Consider the following 25,732-nt stretch of genomic DNA (forward strand, 5'->3'; position numbering starts at 1 on the left):
ATACAATGGACATAATAGGTGTGATTCATCGTGTAATCAAGAATGGAAAATTAACAGTAAATTGAGGTCCAGATGCAAAGAAACTGGCTTGTTTTCTGTGTTTACACTGTGATTGTCAGTGACCATTATCTGCTGGGTCCAAGTAATACTGGAAATAGCTTCTTCAGGTCAGTAATATCAGCCAAAATAATGAAATAGTAGCCGTGTCAGGAAGCAACCTCACCTGACTCCTCTATTAGTTGGGAGAGAATATAAAGTGACCTGCCCTCTCTAACATGATCTTAGACCAATTATTATAGTGCATTGTTCTCAAAAGGCCAAGATATCTTAAACCAATGCCCATCGATAAAAGCTTTTCCCATAAACTCCTCCTATTAATTAAATCAAATGTAGCTTTTAAATTGATGAGATTGCAAAGATAAGTTATTCCTTAAGTTTAGTATATTTATCAATAAAATAATGTAAAACAAAACTATGAGTAAGAATACTAAAACATTTAGGAAAAGAATTGTGCTCTCCAATTTCAGTTGTCCCTGTGTGTTCCTATAATTTAAAGAATAGAGTTACTGAGGAAAAATTTAAAAACAAGCAAAAGAAAACAAAACAAAACCCTGAACAGTTAGTGAACATCCAAAGTATAAAATGTGGTTTCATGTCATGTCTATTTTGGCTTTTACTGTATAAAATGATCCTGAAAGTGAACTTATGGAAAATAAAGGGTCATTAAACTAATATTGAAGACTCTAAATAAAAAGGTCTACTATTGCTTTAGAAAAGTGAGATTTATATATTGATGCATTTAAAATATGTGGTCTATTTTCAGCATCAACTTAGAAGAAATTGTAGAACCTACTGAGAAGCCAAAACATACATTTCTGTTGCTTCCAAAAATTAACATCAATCCACTTTTATATGCTGGTTTCAGAAAACAAAGATATAAAAGATAAAATAAGTTATTTTACCTATATTAACTTTGAGACACCCTTAAATCCAATGTGTAGTTAGGATTGAATTCCTAATACTTATATATAGTAATTCTAAATGTTCCTTGGAAAATTCTGATGCCTACCAATATTTATTTAACAATGACAAAGAAGCACTTAACAATATTTTTGAAGCTTTGTGCCATTCAGAAGTTGCTTTCAATTTCCAGAAGGACATGTTATAAATGGAGTTACTTTCACAAAGCCCTTGAGTAGAGTGTTTCATTAGAACTGAATTTCAGACAGACAGTTTTATTTATCTGGAAAACTAACAGAAAGTACCTCTGAATTTAATGTAGGTCAAAAAGCACCAGCTATCTCCTAAAGATATTTTAAATTAATTACATAAAAATAAGAGCTTAGGAAAAAGTATAGTTAAATCAGGGTAAAATTCCTTCAGTTAGAGGGTTCATATTTCAAATTATATCTTGATACCCATGATATTAGCACATCTATATAATATAAGGTCTGTAGAAAAATTAAATTTTTATTTTAAAATTTTAATGTTACTTCTGAAAAGCAAAGAACACACTTTAGTAGTGAAAAACCTGAAAACTAATCTTATTAATCAATCACATTGTCTCTGGTGTGCATCACTAAAAGCACTAGCATGTCACCAAACATTGAACTCAGTTACGGACACATATGTGGAAAGACAAAATACATGTTGAAATCAAACAGATGTAGAGTCACCTCTTGATGCCACCTCTCACAAAATGGGCAGTCGTGAGACAGCTCATAATAAATGGTAGTCATATACGTATTAACTCCGGGCACCTGGGTGGCTCAGTCAGTTAAGCCTTGGACTCTCGATTTCAGCTCAAGTCATAATGTCATATGGTTTGGTTTCTGAGATTGAGTCCTGAGTCAGTCTCTGCACTGACAGCGTGGGTCCTGCTTGGGATTCTCCATCTCTTTCTCTTTCTTTGCCCCTCCCCTGCTTTCTCTCTCTGTCCCTCAAAATAAATAAACATTTTTTAAAAATTTGCATTAGCTCTTAATATTTCATTCACTCAAAATATCCTTGTTCAGAACAAGACTCACTGGGTGTGCAGCTATAAATAGAACAAGATATAATCTCTGCCCTCATGGGGCTTTCAATCTAGTGGATGTTTCTTATAATTTTTATCTCATGTTTTATTGATACATTCTGAAATTCCCTTGGTTTTTAGGATCATACACCCTATTTCCAAATTATATAACATTGCTGGTTACTAGTCTCAGCAGAAACCACCTGGATTTGGGGTAGCAAACTAAAGGCAGAGGCCAGTTTGGCTTACAACATTTTATTTAGTTTTAGTCTGTGCTTCCCAGGACATCATAGGAGTAGATGAGGTACCACTTTCAGCTCAACTCAAAAAGATTTACAGAAAGGTCTCTCTTCTCATTCCTTGTTCTAACTCCTTGGCCTAGTTTCCACAATCCTCAATAATTATTTAAATAAAAATATTTAGAAGATTTTCTTTCCTACAACCAGTTTTCATTTAGATGCCACTTTACTTGTCATCTTTGGCTGGGGTTACCTAGGTTCAAATCAGAATAATAATTTTATCAATTTGATTAAATTATAAGTTAATATGTTATTATTATTAATGTAATAACAGATTAATATTAAAATATATAGTAATAGCTATTCAATTCTCCCTATCTGCCAGACACCAGATTAAGGAATTTATATTGTATCACTTTGTTTAGTCTTGGTAACTACTGGATGAAGTATTATTTTTATCTTTTGCAATTAAAACACTGAGGCTAAGAAATGTTAAAAAAAATTACTAAAAATCCACCAATTAGTAGGATGATTAAAACTTGAACCCAGAACATCTCTCACTGGTTTTTACTGCATTCTTATTTCCTGATTCTATCCTGGCTCTAGATTTGTCTTTCTCCCTTAACATCCACTCTTTCATCAAGGCCTGACAGCTCTCTAAGTTTTCATTTATTTTTTAATTCCATCACTTCTCTTGTGCCATCACAGTCACCATCTTCACACAGGTTTCATCAGCATATGACTTTACTTCCCTGTCTCACTTACCCATCCTTCAAATCATGGCTAATGTTAGTCATCCTATAATCCCCACTTGGTATAGGCCCCTCCCATCCACTCTGCGAGAGTCTTCATTCTTAAATGCTTTTTGATGACCTTTCCGGCTTCACTCCTGCCTATATATACTTTAGTGTATCTCCATGATGGGAATCCTTTCCTGATCTTATGATAACTGTGAAAACAATACACAACTTAGAGCTGATGGTATTCAATTCACGAATAATCCTATGGGGGAAGAAACTACAGTGCAAGAGTCTGTATCTAGCAGGGTGAAATCAGTGCAGGTATAAAGTTAGTGGCATTTCAGATAGAACTTGATGACTAGATACACTATTAACTTGTATCTAGGCCCAGAGATGTGGCCAAATAGAGTATGTGAAAGTAATTTGACAGTCATATCTTTCCCCCTAGGGAGTGTGTAATTTATTTTAGAGCAAAGTCCTTGCTCTAGTCTTCATTTTCAGATTCTTAGTATCCATTCAAATATTAAGGCTACAGTAGGCTCTCTATAAAGTTTTTTTAAATAAATCTCCAATAAAATGAATTTGATATCATGCTGAAAATTACTAGAAATGTGCACATTAGAAATTATCTCCATAAAAATCATCAAATTGTCAATGGTAAGTCAATTAGCATGGGTAATAATGATTTGTGCACTGTACCAATCTCATAAAATGGAAAAGAAAAGTTTGTATTCTACCCAAGTACAGGACTTTTCAGTCTCAAAATAATAGTCCTTTAACATGAGTATTTAAATAAACTAAAAAATTAATCTTAAAAGTTCAGAACTAAAGGCAAGGACATTTTCTCTGCCAATATATATTACAAAAGAGGTAGAATTAGAAACTCCCTTTAACAATGATATTTTAAATACAATTTACCAGAAATAGAAGTGAATGAAAAAAAATGTGGGTATCCATATACTGTTGTATAGAACATTTCAATTTTATTTCCCGCTTTCTACTTATTAGAAATTGCCCATCATTGTTAGAGATAAATGAATCATTTACATTAGTCAAAAACAGACCCTTTGCTAAAATTTTGACCAGGAATATTTTTTTAGAGAACTAAAATTAAAAATTAAGCATAGGCATATATTTCTTTTATTTAAATTTCTTAATATTAGCTGTAATTAAGGACAAAATTAATAAATAGAATTGCTCTGCCTTTCTACATTTTTTCAGCAAGACTCCAAGTGTACCTGGAACATTAAAAAGCTAAAATAGTTCCTTTATTTTCAATTTCCTTGTAGAAATACCACTTTTCTTACTACCTTAGGAGTTAACATCTTAGGCATGCTGAGTTCTCAAAAAACTTAAGTGGTAATCACAGATACAAATGAACTAAAGCTCACTCACTACTTTCTATGATTATCTCTAGTATATAAGTTAGTCAGGAGAATTGAATAGTGCAGCTTCCTTACATATTGACGCCAATCAAATACATCTCAGAATACAGAATCATCTTTTTTTTTTTTTAATTTTTTTTTTAACGTTTATTTATTTTTGAGACAGAGAGAGACACAGCATGAACGGGGGAGGGGCAGAGAGAGAGGGAGACACAGAATCGGAAGCAAGCTCCAGACTCTGAGCCATCAGCCCAGAGCCCGACGCGGGGCTCGAACTCGCGGACCACGAGATCGTGACCTGAGCTGAAGTCGGACGCTTAACCGACTGAGCCACCCAGGCGCCCCCAGAATCATCTTTATAAAATTATGTTATAATAAAAAACATTATTTTGTGCACGAGTAGGCATATTAAATAGGATTTTTACAATGTTGACACATTTTAGCTTAAGACATTTGAATTTTTCCCCCCAGAATTGGCAATATTTTATTTTATTAATTAATTTATTATTGTTTCAATGTTTGTTTTTACTTTTAAGAGGGAGAGAGAGACAGAGTGTGAGCAGGTGAGGGCAGAGAGAGAGGCTGACACAAACCGAAGGAGGCTTCAGGCTCTGAGCTATCAGCACAGAGCCTGACACAGGGCTTAAACTCATGAACTGTGAGATCATGTACCTGAGCAGAAGTCAGACGCTTAACCAACTGAGCTACCCAGGCATCCCTGAGAATTGGCAATTTTAGAGATCCAATAGCCTTTATTCTTTATATCCCTGAAGGATGCAAGATGCAGGACAGTGCCTAAGAAGATGAAATACTAAGTTGTCATTATTATATGTAATAGAATATACCCATCAGAATGACCAGTTGACTCTGTTTATCCAAAGTTTATACAATAGATTAATATCATGATGACCTGTACTCCCAATTTACCTTTGAAAACTAAATGCTAAGCATAAATTATTTTTAAGTGTACAGAACTGGAAAATGACCCAAAATAATTCTTATTCTTGATGGTTGAAAATTAAGACTATTACCCTTCTCTGAAGAAATGGAGTTTAAAGGAGATATTAGGAGTCCCACAACAGGTGTCTGATTTTTTTTTTTTTCTTTTTTGGAGATATACTTTGATGTTTTTGTCAATGGATTTTGATTCTTCCAAGCATAAATATCCTTTGATTACTTTAAAATTTCTTTGTTATTTTAATGGGGCCTCCCAAATGCTACTTCATCCCAAATGATACTTCACACCAAAAAAAGAGAAAATAAAATCAATTAGAAAAATTATATCTCTATCTCTATCTATCTATCATCTATCTATCTATCTATCTATCTATCTAAATTTTCAGCAATCACATTCAGATTTACAGTGCATATTCTGGTACTGTTAAATTTGCACAATTTCCTTCTCTTGCAATAAATTTTTATCAGATACTTTGTACCCAGTTGTACTCTTGTCTGAAACCTTCCGAAGTGCTGTTGTTGCCAAGGAAACCATTTCTTTATTATCTGTGCATTCAGCACTGTCTCACTGTCTGGCTCATTTTTCTCTTTTTTTTTTTTTTTTTTTTTTCACTCTTTCCATGACTCAACTGGAAATTTTATGTCATGTGTTAGTCAAAATAAAACACATTGCTTTCCTCCTCAGAGTACAATGCTCATTTAAAAGATGCAGAATGCATAATAAAATATTATTATTTTTTTGTGTGAAAAAAAGAAGGAAACCAAAAAAAAGACACTTTTTCATGCTTTTTTTTTTTCATGCTGAACGGTGTATGATGTCTTTGTTTTGATCTCCCAGCTATATATGAGTGCTATGAAAGTCTGAAACAAGTGCTCTTTGAGTAATTTTTAGCCCTGACTCTCTGCATATAGTGTAAGAAGGAAGACACAATAGTGTAGGAAAGGTGACAGAAACATGAAAGAGAACTTGGAAATGGTAAACTGGTTTAAGGTCAAATGTTTTATGAATACTTGTTGCCTGTTTAGTCTCTGACACCTTTCTCCACTCCCTAATTCTTAATTTGTATGCATATAATAAAATGTCTTTAATTGTTAATTAGAAAAAATGTATAGAGCTAAAAGAAAATTCCACAGTAACAGTGGGGAATTTTAACAAATTGCTTTCAGAACAATGAAAAAGAAAAAGAAGACAAAATAATCACTGAAGCTATGGATCTTACATGCATTCAATTTGTTTGTTTTGGGTTTTTTTGTTTTACTTAAATTTCTATCATAAATATTTATCAAATACCTGCTGTGTTCTAGGTAATATTTTCAGCTCTGTATTTAGTAATAAAATGATCAAGAACATAGACAACTACCTTGATTACATTAGGCTTCCATTCTATTGAAGAAAGATGAGAGATAAACAAATAAACAATTTACCAAATAAGATAATTTCAGATGATAAATGCTATGAAGAAATTAAGATCAAGTGACATGACAGTAAACAAGTATGTGGTGGTGGACTACTGAATATATAAAATTCAGGAAATAATTCTCTGAGGAGATAACATTTAAGCAGAGATGTTATGAATGTGGAAAATGTGCTAGACATCTGTAAGACAGAATACACTAAATATAAATGAGTAGGTATTTGAAAGCTTACATGAACACATTTTATGAATATGATCATGATATATTGGAGATATTATTCTAATGCAGCTGTCACACCATCTTACCTATGACCTCTTCCCTGCCAATCTCCCACAAACCTAGGACGAACCACTATTTCCTTATTGTTGTTTTGTTTGCTAGGAAGGAAGTGGATGCACACATACTCAGTAGACACTGACGTGCAGTTGTTATTCTCATCTTCTTCACATATGCTATAGAGATATTTTATGTCTCCAGAGCTATAAAGACTTATGCTTTTGAGGGGAAATTTACGACTAGCTTCTGCTTCGTTGTGATTAGGCTAAGCATAGCTGTATGCAACATGGAAAGCTGGATGGCTAACCACGTCCCTTCTGAATCAATATGTCTTCCCTGTTTTTAGTTCTCTTATTCTTCACTGCTAAATAAGCCTGTAAACCTTCGTTGCTTCTAGTTGTAGCTTCTCTTTAGTTATTCCTGTATTATTTGGTGTTGATAAAGTTTATAGGTAAGTTATAGAAAGTTATAGATAAGTTATAGATAAGTTATAGGAATTCCTGACCTGTGCCTCTCCCTCCATTTTTTGAAATGTATATAAGATGAAGTTTCTACCTGAGATGAAGTCAACTAATACTTAAGGAACTCAATGTTTTGGGAAAGAAATATTCAGGTCATACCAAGGGTCAAGTCAAAACATCAATATTTTTTAAAAGTGGCTGTCTTTTTAAAGTGGCCACTTCTTAAAAGTGGCTTTTGATAGTGATGAGGTTTTGGAGTGGTGGGCATCCAGAGCCAATGGCCAAGAAAGAACTCTTGAGACATGTTTGGTGCAAAAAGGTGATTTTATTAAAGCCTGGGGACAGGACCTGTGGCAGAAAGAGCTGCCCTGGGACCATGAGGAGAGACTGGTTATATACTTGGGAGTTGGGGGAGGTAAAGTTAAGGGCAAGTTTCCATAGGGATTTTCATATGCTAAAGAAGATTCACAGGATACTAAAGGCCTAGCTATTGTCAAGTTAAGGTTGTTTTTCCCTCTAGCAAAGCATTAACATCAAGACAGTAGGGAGTTCCTGGAGAAATGTTTTAGTCTGCCAGCCTCAAGTTATTTCTCAACGTGTTATTTGCCATTTCCTTCTGCCTTTATTTCCCACCTTGAATCTGTTTTCTTTTTTTGTTTTTTATAGGTGTTCTCTACATTTTTATGAGAAATGAACAGCACTTTCATTATAGAAAAAAAAGAGAAAATGTTAAAATTCGAAATGAAGAAGTTATCCATGGAATTCTTACATTGCTAAAAGAGAGAAGGCAAGAGCAACGAGATAAAAACATAAATAAAAACAAACACCAAGAGGTTGATGTAGGTGGTGGTCGTCCACAATGTCTATTTCAGATGGCTGGTTTAACTGCTTTCCTAGGTTCTTGAGGTGAACACTTTCTGATGTAAAGGGAATGAATCCACGGTATGACTCAGACCCTGTTGTCTTCTTGCTCTCTGCTCTGTTTTCCCTCAATAGCACTTGGTTGAGAAGACTGATCTTTCAAAAGTTTTATCAGCGAAACCACACACTGATTCTTTGGCATAGTGAACTGAACAACAGCTGTCCCTCAAGTTTAGCATAGGTTCTTTTGTAGCAGGATTCTCACACAGACATATGGGACACTGAGGCTCTTCTTTCCAGGAAGCAGCTTTATTGTGCCAGCATAGGCTCAGCAGGCTAAGACCCCAAAAAGGTTGAGCCTGAGTGCAGTGGGGTGTAGTCTTTCATGCAATTTCTATTTCTTTGTCTCCATATATGGTGACACATATAGTCTGACTGGACATAGCCCAAGTTACAGAGTAGTTTCAGAGCTATGCATACATGTATAGGAGTTGATTGGGCCACGTTGCATGTTGCCTTCCTTTGTTCTGAGAAGGCCTCCACCACATTCCTTAGGGAGGGCCTCTATCACACTTTGATGCTTGGCAGAATTGTACATTCCAGGGTGATCAAGTGTTGTTTACTGGCCATAAAGTCTCTTTTGTCTTTTTCAACTAATTCCAGCTTCTGACCTGCTCCTGAATCCTGAAATTCCCAAAGGCTGATGTCTGAAGAGGCATATTCTTTAACTTATACACAAACATCCACATGTGCATCCTTATTGACAAACTGTGTACTTTGGAAGGAAATAAAAAGAAGGGCAACAGAAAGAGGGGGAAGGAGAAAATGAGGAATAGGAGTAGAAGAAAAGAGTCAGGTGGACAAAATGAAACATGGGTACACCTAAAATCAAACTGCTCTTTTGAAGTAGAATTTAGGTTATGATTTTGTTAATTTATCAAAAGGATAGTGAAGAAGTTTTGGGGTGATGGTTCATGGGGTTTGGAGCTGACAGCCAAGAAAGAATTCTTGAAGACATCTTTGGTGCAAAAAGATGATTTTATTAAAGCACATAGACAGGACCCATGGGCATAAAGAGCTGCAGTGACTGGTTATATACCATGTAGTTGGGGACATAAAGGCAAATAGGAAGTTGCCAAATAGATTTTTATATGCTAAAGAAGATTCACAAGATGCTCCTGGCCTAGCTATTGTCAAGCTAAGGTTGTTTTTCCCACTAGCAAAACATTAACATTAAAACAGTAGGGAGTTCCTGGAGAAATGTTCTACTCTGTCACCCTCAAGTATTTGTCAATGGGCTGCAGGTTTTAAGGAAATTTAATGTTATCTGCCATTTCCTTCTTGCCTTTGTTCCCCATATCACTATGGAGGGGTGATGTTGGGGTTCTAGGAAACTGAACCTATAGGTTTCTAGAGACTAGGCTATTGATAAGAATTGCTTTTTTCTTATAATTTACTAAGACATTTGTACTCTGATGGAGACTCATGTCCTGCATGACTGTGATCTGTACCACTTAACCATTTGTCTTCTTTCCTTTCCTTCATTCTTGGGCAGCCAGCAGTGCCTGAGGAATATCACGCTTATCCCACGTGGGGGATGGGGCTGGGTGTGCTAGCCTGTACTTTGATCTTAGCCTGCCTTATGCTCCCTCATCAATGAACAAAAAGGTAATAAAGGTTTTGCCTCTGTTTAGCTTTCAAAGTTTCATTTTTGTCTCCTCTGTTAAGACAAAATATAAACAGTATGCTCCCTTTGTCATTATTGGTATCAATTCCAACCAATTTCAGATTACAGTGATTTTTTTTTCTTAAAGAATAAATGAATCACTTTAGATTCTTCTAAATGCCAACTCTTACTTCTTAGGTGTTACCTTCTCCCTATAGGGTTTTGTATAAAGGGGTAAAATTGAATAAATAAAATACCAAAAATACAGACTATAAAGTGACAGAAACTCCCCATTTTGACTTTGCCAAATTAGAACTTCATTAACATTATCACCTAGAACTCTACTAGTTCGGTTACTTCTGTCTTACTGATTTTCTCTGACTGAATAAGTTCTTGTTAGTGGAAAAACTAAACCCACTTTTAAAAAGTTTTAGAAGATATTTGGCCTATAAAAAGCACATGATGCCTTTAGACTCAGGCATTGAAAAGCTAAGGAAAAGGCAATCTGCAGAGACAAGCATAATTATAAGTAAATAAATTGTAGGGCTTAATTGTGAACACCCTTTTACTGTGCTCAAGGGAATAAAGCTATTCTCATAGTCTATTTTAGACCTAGAGAGGAACTTTGAGAAAGGCCAGACAGACCTCTGTGCTGCTGGAGCCATTTTTAACTCAAGGGGATCAGAATAGGACTTATTTCCTAGAGTTATTATATAAATTAAAGGCACAAGGTTAGCTTTTGAAGTGTTCGTTGAAGTAGGTCACCAGCAGAAAAACATGAGTACTTTAGGCATATGAATTGGCACCATTGGCCTGTTTACATTTATTTACACAAAAAGAGAAAGAAGGAAGCAGAAGATGAAAGGAGACATGGGAGTTTGTTTATTTGTAAACTTTTCTTTTTATACTCAGAAATGAAGTGAAAGGGCGGGCCTACGCCTGCCAACTCCATCTTGTTCTGTGTCCTTCACCTAGACCACGTCTCCTCCCCTTGAGTAACCTCCCGCTCACCTGTTCAAACTTCCTGTTCAAAATACGACCAGCGACCTAGGTAACAGGACTCCGACCCTTCCCCAGCCAATACCTCACTAACTGCCCCTAGGCCCCAATAAAACCTTTGTCCTTTTGAAACTCGCTCTCTCTCCCTGGTATCTCACCGCTGCGTCGGTGCAGGTAGGGGATTGAGCTCGAGTTAGCTCGAATAAAGGCTCTTCTGCTTTTGCATCGGACTCGGCTCCCTGGTGGTCTTTGGGGATCACGAATTCTGGGCATAACATTTGGGGGCTCGTCCGGGATCCCCAAGACCCCTGAGGGACCCCCGACCCGGAGAGCCTGACTGGCCATGGTTAGTGTCTGTCTGTTTGTTCTGCCTTTTCTGTGTGAGCTCATTTCTGGAATTCTGGTAGTGCCTGATGCGGTCTAAGTGGACGCACTGGAGGACCACAGGCCGGGAGTTTCGGAAGACATTCCGATTCTCTCTTCTGGAGGGATGTGGAATCCCCTCATCTGTTTTGGAGGGACATGGAATCCCCTCAAAGGTCTGAGATGAGGCGGGTCGCTTCCGCTGGTCGGCGTGAGGCCATTATCTAGCTTTCGGTTTTGGAGGGACGTGGAATCCCCTCATCAGTTTTGGAGGGACGTGGAATCCCCTCAAAGGTCTAAGCTAGCTTTCAGTTTTGCTTCCGTGGAGTTGGAAGACTTTCTAAGGGCCATCTGTTTGTCTGTTTCTGTGTTTCTCTGTTTTGTTCTGTGGACTTACTGGACGGACATTATGGGACAGACTCAGACTACCCCTCTACCCACCCTCTTGGATTAAGCCCTTCCTAGCCCCGCTCCCTCTGGAGCCAAAACCCATTCTTGCTTTGCAGGGGACAAGGAAAACAAGAAAAGTCTTACCCAGCCTTCAGCACCCCTCTACCCTGTCCTACAGGGGGGTACTGAAGAAGAATTAATTTTTCCTCCCCCGTATAACCCCTCTAGGATGCTGGAAGAACACCATCCTCCCCCTCTGGGGGAGGCAGACGCTGTTCCGAGAGCAGGAGGCAGAAAGCCTCCAGTGGGAAGCCTGCCCTTTACCAGACAAAGGGCTCAGAGGGGGCAATCCGCCTCCGCCGCCAACTCCACTATTCTGCCCCTGCGAGCCACCGGACCCCCAGATGCGGAGGGGAATCAGCCCCATCACTATTGGCTTTTCGCCACTAGTGACCTCTACAATTGGAAAGCTCAGAATCCTAAGTTTTCCGAGAAACCGGCAGGGCTTATTGATTTATTAGACTCTGTTCTTTTTACCCATCAGCCCACGTGGGACGATTGCCAGCAGCTTTTGCAGGTCCTGTTCACGAGTGAAGAAAGAGAAAGAATCCTCAATGGGGCCCGAAAACTAGTTCCAGGCGCAGACAGGAATCCCACCACCAACCAGGCTCAGATAGATGCCTCCTTCCCCTTAACTCGGCCCCAGTGGGATTTCAACATGGCAGAAGGTAAGGAGAGGCTACGGGTCTACCGCCAGACTCTAATGGGGGGGTCTCCGAATGGCTGCTAGAAAGCCAACCAATTTGGCCAAGGTAGGAAATGTACAACAGGGAAAAGATGAATCTCCGGCTGCCTTTTTAGAACGGATCATGGAGGCATTCCGTACCTATACCCCAACGGATCCAGAGGCTCCGGAAAGCAAGGCAGCTGTTATGGCCTTTGTAAACCAATTGGCCATAGACATTAGGAGAAAATTACAGAAAATAGATAGACTAGGAGAAAAAAGTCTGCAGGACTTACTGGTGGTAGCTGAAATGGTATATAATAACCGGGAGCCTCCTGAGGACAAGCAGGCTCGCGCCATGGCAGCTGCCAGCAGTAAGCAGACTCGAGACCTGGCCAGAATACTACTAGCTACCACTGCTGACTTCCCCGAGGAACGAGACCGCCGTCTCCGGCAGCTGGCAGACGACGCAAGAAAAGGTAAAGGAACCACCAAGGGGGGGAAGCAGAGGCTGCAGAAGGATCAGTGCGCATACTGCAAGGAGATAAGGCATTGGGCCCGAGGTTGTTCAAAAAGGGCTGGCGGGAAGGGAAGCAAGGCTGATTGAGTAAAAGTCCTAGAGCTAGATGAACTAAGTGATTAGGGGAGTCAGGGTTCGGACCCTCTCCCCGAACCCAGGGTAACTGTTAAAGTGGAGGGGACCCCTGTTGACTTCCTTGTCGACACCGGAGCATAACATTCGGTCCTCCGCACCCCACAAGGAAAACTAGCCAGCAAGAAGTCCTGGGTACAAGGGGCAACTGGTATGAGCCAGTATTCATGGACTACCTGAAGAACAGTAGATTTGGGAACAGGCCGGGTATCCCACTCCTTTATGGTAATACCAGAATGCCCCTACCCGCTGTTAGGACGGGACTTACTGACCAAGATTGGAGCTCAGATAACTTTCAGACAAGGGGGGCCTCAGGTCTCCGATGGCAAGGGCCACCCCATCCAGGTCCTGACCATGAAACTGGAGGATGAATACCGCCTCCACTAGGAGGCGCTCCCGAGAGAGGATAATATAGACAGATGGCTTCAAGAATTCCCCTCGGTTTGGGCAGAGATGGGGGGGATGGGACTAGCCGCTCACGGGACCCCAGTCCTGGTAGAGCTCAAGCGAGGAGAGAGTCCGGTAAGGATCAAACAATACCCCATATCTCAGGAGGCCTGGAAGGGGATCCAGCCACACATCGAGAGACTACGAAGCCTAGGGGTACTAGTTCCTTGCCAGTCTGCCTGGAACACCTCCCTACTGCCGGTCAAAAAGCCTCACACAAATGACTACCAACCGGTACAAGACCTCCGGGAAGTAAATAAGAGGGTCGCGGACATACACCCAACTGTTCCCAACCCATATACTCTCTTGAGCTCCTTGGCGCCCTCCAGGGTCTGGTATACTGTACTAGATTTAAAGGATGCCTTCTTCAGTCTGCTGCTGGCACCCCAGAGCCAACCCTTATTCGCCTTCGAGTGGCATGATCCGGAGGAGGGCTACAGTGGGCAACTCACCTGGACACGGCTACCACAGGGATTCAAAAATTCACCCGCCATCTTCGACGAGGCACTACATGAGGACCTGGGTGAGTACAGAAGGGAGCACCCTGGCCTCACCCTTCTACAGTACGTAGATGACATCCTGATTGCTGCCGACACAGCCAAAGACTGTGAGTGAGGGACCCAGGGTCTGCTGGCTACCCTGGGGGCCTTAGGGTACTGGGCATCCTCGAAGAAGGCTCAGATATGCAGTGAGAGAGTAAGTTACCTGGGATATATCCTGGGGGGGAAAGCAGTGGTTACCAGATGCCAGAAAAGAAACTGTCCTAAAGATCCCTACTCCCACCTCCCGAAGAGAAGTGAGGGAATTCCTAGGATCAGCCGGCTACTGCTGCCTCTGGGTTCCAGGTTTTGCTGAGATCGCCAGGCCCCTATATGAAGCTACCAAAGAGGGGAAAACATTTAAATGGACTGAAAAAGAAGAAATTTCCTTTAATCAGTTAAAAAAGGCCCTCCTAAGTGCCCCAGCCCTGGGCCTACCAGACATTACAAAGCCCTTCCACCTCTCTGTAGACGAACATAAGGGAATAGCAAAAGGGGTTCTAACTCAAGCCTCAGGCCCCTGGAACCGCCCAGTGGCTTACCTGTCTAAGAAACTAGACCCAGTGGCTGCCGGCTGGCCGCCATGCCTAAGAATTATTGCGGCGACAGCACTCCTAGTAAAGGATGCAGACAAACTGACCCTAGGACAGGAGATCTGGATCACGACCCCACACGCCATTGAAGGGGTCCTGAAACAGCCTCCTGACAGATGGATGAGCAACACACATGTGACTCATTACCAGAGCCTCCTACTCAACCCTCCATGAGTGCGGTTCCACCCCAGTGCAGCCCTCAATCCTGTAACCCTGCTGCCCGACCCTGACCTGGGTGCTCCACTACATGACTGTGCGGGAATCCTGGAAGAAGTACATGGATTCTGGACGGACCTGACCGACCGGCCCCTCCCCGATGCCGAGGCTACTTGGTTCACTGATGGCAGCAGCTTTGTGCGAGATGGACACAGGTATGCGGGTGCAGCGGTGGTCACCGAAACGGACACTGTATGGGTGGAGGCTCTACCCTCTGGAACATCAGCCCAGCAAGCAGAGCTCGTCGCCCTTACAAAGGTGCTAACGTTGGGAGCTAGAAAATGGCTTAACAACTACCGGACTTGGGAGACCCAGTTTTACCAGACCTGCCCAAATACTCCCAAGAGGAGTTACAGCAGATCAAGAAACTCCCCATGGCCCAGGAGATAAAGGGATGGTGGTATACACCTAACAAGGAGCTCCTGCTGCCAGACTGGCTCAGAGTCTCAATATTAGAGCACATGCATCAGTCTACTCACATGGGGGCCCAAAAATTAAAAGACTTAATCCGACAGACATGCCAGAATCAAGATTCACCAACAGGACACCAAAATAGAGCAAGTTGTATCTGCCTGCAAGACCTGCCAACTCACCAACGCGAGGAGAGCCACATCAAATATAAAAAGGAACCAGGCTCAGAGGCACCAGACCAAGAGCCCAATGGGAAGTCGACTTCACTGAAGTCAAACGAGGAAAGTATGGTTATAAATATCTTTCAGTATTTACAGACACCTTCTCTGGCTGGGTGGAGGCATACCCAACCAAGCATGAAACAGCTCAGACGGTGGCTAAGAATACTAGAAGACATCTTACCCAGGTATGGTTTTCCTGCCATGGTAGGATCAGACAGTGGACCAGCTTTTATGTCGTAGGTAACACAGGCAGTAGCCAAGGTGGTGGGGGAAAACTGGAAATTACATTGTGCTTATAGGCCCCAGAGCTCAGGACAGGTAGAAAGAATAAATAGAACCCTAAAAGAGACCCTTACCAAATTAACCATGGAGACTGGCGGGGACTGGGTGACTCTCCTACCATACGCCCTTTACCAGGTTAGAAGCACTCCTTACACTCTGGGTTTTACTCCCTACGAGATCATGTTTGGCAGGCCACCCCCTGTTATTCCCAGCCTTTGAGCTGAACTTATTGCTGAGTTTAAAGATCAAGAACTTTTTCTTTCCTTGAGAGGGCTCCAGAGGGTGCACGAGGACATTTGGCCATGCCTCCATCCCATCTACGAGGCTGGCCCGACCCCGATACCTCATCAGTACAGGCCGGGAGACTGGGTCTATGTCAAGAGGCACCACCGAGAGACCCTCGAGCCGCATTGGAAGGGACCCTACATCGTGGTGCTGACAACCCCCACCGCTCTCAAAGTAGACCTGGGTCCATCACACCCACGTTTGGCCAGTGGACCCCTCCTGGATCCGGAAGGACTTCGTCACGCGATGGGCCATCAGTCGGGACCAACACAACCCGCTCAAGCTCAAGCTACAGCGCATTTGACCCACCTAATATTGGTAACTCTGTTAACTCTGCTTGTCATTGCTCATGCTGCCGGGAGTCCCCACGCCCCCCAAAACATCACCTGGCAGATCATAGATACCAGCTCGGGGACAATACTTAATCAGACCTCCCAGAGCCACCCCAGGGACACTTGCTTCCCAGAACTTTGCGTAAACCTCCAAACTCTGTTCCCCTTGTCACCGTAAATGCAGCCGGTCCCATGATTGGGTCCCTAAGCTACATCACAAGGGGGGAATGAAAGGGCCGGCCTATGCCTGCTGACTCCATCTTGTTCTGTGTCCTTCACCTAGACCACGCCTCCTCCCCTTGAGTAACCTCTCGCTCACCCGTTCAAACTTCCTGTTCAAAACACGCCCAGCGACCTAGGTAACAGGAGTCCGACCCTTCCCCAGCCAGTCAGCTGAGGCCACAGCCATTACCTCACCAACTGCCCCTAGGCCCCAATAAAACCTCTGTCCTTTTGAAACTTGCGTTCTCTCCCTGGTATCTCACCGCTGCGTCGGTGCAGGTAGGGGAATGAGCTTGAGCTAGCTCGAATAAAGGCTCTTCTGCTTTTGCATCGGACTCGGCTCCCTGGTGGTCTTTGGGGATCACGAATTCTGGGCATAACAGAAGATAAACGTTCAATTCTATTTGTCAGTTATACCCCAATAAAGCTGGGGGGGCACCCAATTGTGCTGACTTAGAATTAGACCAAAGGCTATTGCATTAGTGTGCAGATTGTGTGCTGTTAGGAATGAGGGGATGGAAGGAGAGTTGGTACCAATGGGACAACAGCAAGAACTAAGAGAGAAGAGAGTGGAAGTAGGAAGAATTATGCTTTATGGTAATCAGATTTTCGCTATATGGCCTAACACCCAAATATCATTCTCCAGCTATTCTCATTGTTGACCTAACAAGGTTTTGAGTTTCTTTTTTTACAAAGCACTTAATGTGACACCTGACATGTAACAGACACTTAACAAATGGCAGCAAATAGTGTTATCCATGTGGATTCTGGCCTCAGTGTTCAGATGCTACATCATACATGCATACCACCATTTAACCAGAATAAATGGAAACATCATTTCAGACTTATCCTTACAACAGGTGCCTACTTAATAAAAGTACAGGTGATCTATCCTCCTCTGGAAATATAATAGTCTTTCCCCTCAGTTCAATCCTTTAATAATTAATTTCTACACATACATTTTCCTTTTCCCTTTCTTTCTCTCTCCCTCTCCCCACCCCCCCCTTCTCTTTTTGCCTTAGCTAACAGAAGAAGGACCTATATGAAAGCAGTCATTTGTAAATGGCTGTTTTCAATTTATTGTTGAAAACATCACTCAGATCCTCAGATGGTTACTGCATGATGCTTGTCTTGGGTAGCAGAGCAGAAATGATTTAATTTGAAAGCAAAGGAACTGTTCCCTGAGCTATCAGTAAACAAATTAATGGAAAACATTTCCTTACTTTACTCTGCGGCAATCTATCTACTGCTTAGGACCTTCTAACACCTTGTTCCTTTCACGTATGTGGATTGTGGCCTCTTTCACACCTTAATCACTTGACCTTTCTACTATTTGAAACCAGAACATATTTGTCAAAACTTTATAGATGTATTCTAATGGAATCTAGGTGGCCAGTGGGTCTGGACTTTAGAAGCTGAATGCTAGAACTTGAATAGTGATGTTAGAGAAAGTGCCCTGGGGCCAAGAAAAATTCATTTCAAAAGGAAAAATTCTAAGAAAGACAATTCAGAGCATATTTGTCAATATTCATTTTGACATTGAAAGTTATTTTTTGACCTATCTTTTGACAAAGCCTTGAACTTTAAGAGGAAAAACAGACCTCTTTTTTTTTTTTTATGTTTATTTATTTTTGGGACAGAGAGAGACAGTGTGAGAAGGGGACAGGCAGAAAGAAAGGGAGACACAGAATCCAAAGCAGGCTCCAGGCTCTGAGCTGTCAGCACAGAGCCCGACTCAGGGCTCAAACCCACAAACCGCGAGATTGTGACCTGAGCTGAAGTGGGATGCTTAACTGAGTCACCCAGGCGCCCCAAAACAGACCTAACTCTTAAATGCCATTGAGAAGTTTTGCCAAATTTCCTATTAGTGAACATTATTATTCATTACATGGTTTTTCACTATCATGTGTATGTTATGAACTAAAGAAAAGGAAGGGTCATTGTGGAAACCTGGCCTAAGGAAGCAGGATCGGCTTAAGAGTGACATCTGTTAAAAACGTAATTAAACGATTGTTCTCCTATAAAGCTGGGCTGGGCTAAGCTGGTCATCTAACATGGTTGCCTGAGTTATACAGAGATTTCATGAAATCTGTGCCCAGGGCATTCTGTGTTCTACAATCATTCACATTACTATGTGTCTATTTACCCAGAGCCAAAGGGAAGCCAAGTGTTCAGACTGATATGAAGCCTTAACGATTTCCTCTGTGTGATCTTTTCTAGCCTTTGCTTTAATATATATATTTTTTCCAGTGGGTAGGAAAGAGGCAGGGACCGAGCATGTGGCTGGATGAAAACAAGGTTCACTTAGTGTCTCTGTGTAAGAAGTTTCTAGAATCTCTGATAAGTGAGGGTAGGTCAGGGCAAATCTCCTCAGTGGGGTAACTTTTGGTCAATTCTGCAGCATCTAGTAGCATAATATTAAAACCATAGAAGGTTGACAAGCAATATCTTTTGTCTCTTAACAACTACCCAATTTCACCTCTGCTTCCACTGGTCCAATTCTCTCTGATTAGCTGTTTCAGTGGCAAATGAAATAAAAATCCATGGTATTAACCTGTCATATTAAAAAACCCTTTTTGCTCTGGCGCATACATTTGGCACAGCTGTGCATTTTGCATTTAAATATCCCTCCACCAGTGGGCTGCTTGAAACTATTGCTTTTCTATGGGAAATTAAACAGGGAGCTGCTTAATGCTCCTTGTTAGTTTTTTAATAAAAATGGAAGTGAGAAGCCAGCAGTACCGGGAGCAAATGTCTGCAGGACCCCATGGCTGTGCTAAAAGCAAAGAGGAGGAACCAAAATGCATATTACTTTAAACTGCCCCTGCACCGGTGGCTTTGCAATACCCACTCCACTGTGGACCTCTGAAATTGCCTCTCAAATGTTGTTTAGAGGTTATGTTAAATTGGGAGAGTCTTCTCCTGGGATCATTAGGCAGCTTTCAATTTGGTTTTCTAATAAAATATTGAAAGTTACAATGTAGAAACAAAGCCACAGCTATTGAATTTGTGTGGCTTTTGTGAATTAGGGAATCAAGAAGAGGACAACAAGAAATAGAGGAATGGAGAAGAAAAGAGAGGGAGCAAAGAGATTGGGAGAACCAATGCAATGAAAGAGATGCAGCTCTTTCAAGGAAGACACACACACAAGCGCGCACGCACACACACACACACACACACACACACACACGCACAAACAAGAGAGACTGAAGCAGAGACTGAAAGAAAGAGAAAAACAGAGAGCAAAACAGAGAGAGAGAGAATGGCCAAAACTCAGCGTTGGTGTCTGACATGGCATTAAACAGAAACAATTTATCTAGGCTGAGCCCTTAGTCTCATCAAATTCATTTCTGTGGCTAAATCCTAAACTTTCAGGGAAAATAATTCTGGATTGATCTAACTGCAGTATCCTTATTTCAATGCAGACCATGTCTGGTGGAGTGTTGCAGAGATTTGTAATTGTAAACATGAAATTAGTCATTAGCAGCGGTGTCCCAAAGCAATAAAGGTTTTATTTCTTTTTCTTCCTTACCTTCATCATTTCTATGCTAACATGCATACAATTAAATTTATTGAGATGACAAAACCTAATTATCCAATTTTAAAAATAGTGATATGAACTAACTTTAAAAAGTTTACTGTTCAACAGACATTGACAAACTTTCTGTATGAGGCCAGAGAATGGGTAAATCAGTCATGGAGTGTCAGACTCTTGGTTTCAGCTCAGGTCATGATCTCAGGGTCCATGAATTCCAGCCCCACATTGGGCTCGGCACTAACACACTGAGCCTACTTGGGATTCTCTGTCTCCCTCTCTCTCTGCCCCTCCCCTGCTCTTGCTCTGTCTCTGTCTCTGTCTCTCTCTCAAAAATAAACCTAAAAAAAGCCAGAGAATAAATAGGTTTCTGTGGGCTATATGGTCTCTGTCTCAACTAGTCAACCCTGCAACATAGGGAAAAAGCTCCGCAGACAATTGCCAAAATGGGTGTGTTTGTGTTCGAATAAAACTTTATTTACAAAAATAGGCATTAGGATGGATTTGGCACCAGGATCATGTCCCTGCTATGCAGCAACACTTTTTAAGTAATCCAGGAAACATGTACAATAAGCTTCCGGGGGAAACAAATGTCTGGTAGGGAAGCTTTTCCCTAGTTCTAACTCTTTCGCATAAGAGAACAAATGCCCTTAAATTTTCTGATATTGCAAAAACACTCATTTAGTATTCTCAGACTACTTATAGCTGCATTTGACACTAGTGTAAATTAATCTTCATCACCTCCTCAAAAGTCAATGTCCATGCTCTCATTCTAATTGGAAGAGTGATAACTTTGGTCATTTATTTATCATTTTAATTTCTACCAATTTAATACTTCACTAACCTCCTTTGACTTTTTTTTTCTTTTTGTATTGTTTTTAAGCACACACTTCAGTTTTTTGGCCTGTGGTTTTATGTTTTCAGTAATGCTTTGATATAAGAAGTTCAAATAAAGTGGTTTTTTTAAAGATTTCATTTTTTAAAGTAATCTCTACACCTTACATGGGGCTCAAACTCACAACCCTGAGATCAAGAGTTTCATGCTCCACTGACTGAGCCAGCCAGGTGCTCCTCAAATAACGTTTTTTTAAAAAATCCCAGAAAACAGCATACATGAGATGTTCATAATTGGAGTGTGTATGATCATGGTATTTCATAATTAGGGTTTATAGTTAGAGACAATATCCCTTCACTCCTCAATCAGGAGGGAGCTCACAACTCCCATCTTCACTCCAAGGAGTGAAGGTTACTTTACTGAAAGGGCGGGCCTCCGCCGCCGACTCCATCTTGTTCTGTGTCCTTCACCTAGACCACGCCTCCTCCCCTTGAGTAACCTCCCACTCACCCGTTCAAACTTCCTGGTCAAAACACGCCCAGTGACCTGCATAACAGGACTCCGACCCTTCCCCAGCCAATCGGCCGAGGCCACGACCCTTCCCCAGCCAATCGGCTGAGGCCACAGCCATTACCTCACCAACTGCCCCTAGGCCCCAATAAAACCTCTGTCCTTTTGAAACTCGCTCTCTCTCCCTGGTATCTCACCGCTGCGTCGGTGCAGGTAGGGGATTGAGCTCGAGCTAGCTCGAATAAAGGCTCTTCTGCTTTTGCATTGGACTCGGCTCCCTGGTGGTCTTTGGGGATCATGAATTCTGGGCATAACACTACATCTAAAGTTCCAACTTTTAAGACTGCCACCTAAGAAATGTCCCCCCTAAAACATTTAGCTCGTAAAGCCAACAGAACTTGCATCCAGAGACCCACAGAGTATAGAAAACAAAAGAAATAGATCTTAATGGGTTCACAAAGACACTGTGGCTATCATCCAAGGGTTCAGCCCAGAGAGAGCAAGCACAATCCTATTTCCTAGTCTTTCCCTGAAAGAGGACTATTTACATATTTTAAAAGCTGCTGCCTGAGGGTCAGGCTTCTAATTTAGCACACATCTAGGAGCTAATTGTGATCCTTCCTGGAAACCAGGGAAGCCCGCATACATCTTTTTTGCCTTCTCATTCAAGCCCACTCCAAATAACTAATATCTCCCTAGAAGGGATGTGTACACATGACCAGCACCCCAGCTTTTGTTGCTGCCACCCAAGGGACTGGCTTCTAGGTCATCTGGCTCTAACAGTCAATGGAACTTGCTTTCACAAGTCTTACAGGACTACAACAAACAAAAAAGACTATTCATGGACACAAGAGCATGCCCCCACCCTAAAGATGCACCCAGACCCAGCACAGAGGTTAGGAGACAAAACAAACAAACAAACAAACAAACAAAAAACCATCAGCTTGCCCCCAGGTGCTGTGATCCTCCACTCTTGAACGGTAATAGGTGTTAGCACACCCTCAACACTGGAGGCCAGTAAGAAAAAAAAAAAGATGGCTTGGATAATCACAAAGGTTTGAAATGTTTAGAATAGGCCAACATAGTCAGAAAGTAGATTGGTGGTTGCCTAGGTGTAGGGGTTGAGGTGGGCAGCATTGAATTATGACAGCTAGAGTATCAAGTTTCTTTTTGAGTTGATGAAAATGTTCTAGATTGATTGTGCTGGTGGTTGTACAACTCTGAATATATTAAAAATCCTTGAGTTATACATACACTTTAACTATGTGAATTTTATGGTAAATTGTACCTCAACAAAGCCCTTAAAAAAGAGAAATTGGAGTCATCTCTTCTAAACCCTCATTTCAGTAAGATATTTATTTTATAGTTAAACATATGAATATACACTAAATTTTATAATATTTTCTAGCATTTACTGAAGGACAACAATGTGTGACTTTTAAGTCTCTCTAAAGACAGATATTTGTTAAGAGAGAGAGGGAGAGAGACTGATGCTCTTACAACAAATTACTTCTAGGGAAAATTTCCTGCATACCTCATCACTTTAGCTACTCTCTCACTTGGTTAATGCTTAGGGTAACAGGGGATAATGAAGAACCAGTTTTCAAATGACTGACAAAGTTTTGAGTTTAACTTAAAAGCTGAAAGTGAAATCTCATAGTTAAGCATTTCTATGTATATTAGCCTAGACAGTGAACAAAGAGAATAACAGATGAAAACAATTTTGATTGAGACCCAGAGTTTATAGAGAATGGAGAAGCCAGCCCACTCAGAGGGTCAAAGATCCTGAAGCCAGGGTCTCTTGCCTTTGGGCTTCCTATGGAAAAGACACCTCAGACCAGTAAACATGAAAAAATAAAATGTCCAGGGGAGTGTATTGGAAGGGGGTGAGCAAGAAAAGAGTATCAAAGAAGACAATTTTGAATAATTCATACAGATTTTGTTTTGGTTATCCTGACCAGAAATGAAGATCTACTTGATTGGAAGACAGAAAATCAGGTGACTTAATGTGACTCCTACAATTGACCAACTGATGACCAGAGAACTCAAAGGAATCATAGGTTTTGGGGTGATAAAAAGTTTCAGACAACTCTTCAATATACTTTTAACAATATCTCAGCCTCATTTTTTTCTGGTTATGTGATAAAGAGTTTATCTTATTTCTGTCTTCCTTTGTCTGGCCTTTTTGTATCTCCAGTGCATTTTAATGTTTCAACAGTTATGCCAATTTTATTCAAGGAACACAATTTCTAACCTGTATTAGTTCTCTATGTTTTCTGCCTTCTCCCTTCTCCCCAAGGTACCCACAGACTAGCAAACTTATGTACCCTTTATTTGATCTCCTTGCTAGTAATTTAGAATATGTTAGGATTTGCCAGGTTGTAATGTGGTATTCAAGTTGTCTAACTTGATATCATAGCAAGGTATGCACTAAGAGAATTTTGCAAATGAAATCTCTTAAAGACAAGATGATGACACATCACAATTTTCCTTTCCTAGTCGCAAGCACTACAATGCATGAGGTGGAAATTATTAATGTCTCAGGAAGACACAGTAACTCAAAACTGCTGCAGCGTAGTAAGGTGCTACAATTGGGGGAAAAAGAAGAAAACTGCCAAAAGAGCGTCAGGGAAGTTGAAAAAATGATGAAGTCTGGAAATGCATTTATGAGTCACAATAGATGGCTTTTTATCAACTCACTTGTAGGAAAGTTGAAAAACAATGCTGAGATTCTGTTTGTTTTTTTCTCATTCCCTTTATCGTTATTATTATTGAATAATAGTATAGTACAATTGAATAATAATTCCAACAGCAGATCTTTTTTTCCTTAAATGAAGGTCCTAATTTCATTAGGAATTACCTGATTTCAGGTCAGCCATTTTCCTCACAGGCCAGCACACAACAGCAGTTGATGCCTGGTGGCTAACCTCCTGGTAACCACTGCAGCTTCATTTGATGATTAATTATTCACTGAGCACCTACAGTGCCCAGGGAAAGCCTCATGCTCTTGCTAGCGACTTGCAGCTTACTAGGCAAATACTGACCAAATGAGGCAAACAAAAATGTGACACAAGTGTGACACATTTACAAATGTGCATTCTGGATCCTCCAAAGGGGAGCATATTTCCAAGATGGAATCATGGCCTACATCATCTTAGAAATTTACCAAATCATTTGAAAGTAAATATTTGCGTATGTAATTATGTTAAATATACATATATAAAATTCAGAGTTTAATATATGCGTGTGTATCCATTTATCTGTATCTCTATATAAATATGAAGTCCACAAAGGGAAAAAATATTTATAAGGTAAAACATTTTCAATCTTTGCTTATGATGAATGACAGAAAATTGGCATGGTGTTTTTGTGTGGCTTTTAAAACAATACCCAAGCATTAATACCATTTATAAATAAAAGTGTACCCTAAAAACAGGGCAGAAGATGATTTAAGTGTGAAAATCTCAAACTGAAAGATAGAAATCTTCTGAGACTCTTGCTAGAGGGCACACAATTAATACATGTGGCTAGGGATTCAGGGAAACTTAGTTCCAGCTTAGCACCTCATTCTCCAGACCAATTGTGGAATGCTTTGCCAATCTCTGAGGCATGAAGTCCCAGTTTTCTATATGGATTGTTACAACAAGCCACCTTTGTGTCCTGCCTCTCTCAAACACGTGCTTACAAATATTTCAGAGAATCCTATGAATGTCACAGTCTGTACTAAGCTTTGACACTATTTCTACACTGCATACCAGTTTACCAATGAGAAAATGGGGGTGAGGGCAGTGTGTTGATCTTAAATTTAACAAATAAGTGTATGTTCTTAAGGATAAGGCTGGAGAGCCCTTATTATTTCATCTTTAGCTGGGGTGATATTTTGAACCCCATTCTTATAAACTTAAATGTCTAAAGCTACTAGGTTCATTGAGATTTTTGAAAACTTGCCCTGTTTTTTCATTTTCTCACCTGTCAACATTACAAAATGTAAATGGCACGGCCATACACAGAAAATCAAGAATCCTATTTAGTTTCTAAGTCCTAGAAGTCCTTCAAAACAAAGCTTATGCATACCTAAAAACACTGATCAAAATTAAGTCTGCAGTCAAAACTAAATAAATATCAGCCAATGCATCTTAGTAATAAAGATTAGAAAAACCA

At 40.7% G+C, this 25,732-nt stretch overlaps 1 long non-coding RNA gene across 1 annotated transcript in view; it reads left to right on the forward strand.

Moving 5' to 3' along the window:
• The window catches only part of LOC109270496 (uncharacterized), a 58,042-nt gene extending 49,716 nt beyond the window's left edge, over nucleotides 1-8,326 (forward strand). Inside the window, exon 4 of the long non-coding RNA XR_002081559.2 lies at nucleotides 8,155-8,326. This is a non-coding gene — a long non-coding RNA (uncharacterized LOC109270496). The remainder of the gene's footprint in view (nucleotides 1-8,154) is intronic.
• Nucleotides 8,327-25,732: the final 17,406 nt, after the last annotated feature.

The sequence above is a fragment of the Panthera pardus genome, unplaced genomic scaffold (assembly GCF_024362965.1).
Source record: "Panthera pardus isolate Hobbes unplaced genomic scaffold, ASM2436296v1 HiC_scaffold_10, whole genome shotgun sequence".
In the NCBI taxonomy this organism is placed as follows: Eukaryota; Metazoa; Chordata; class Mammalia; order Carnivora; family Felidae; genus Panthera; species Panthera pardus.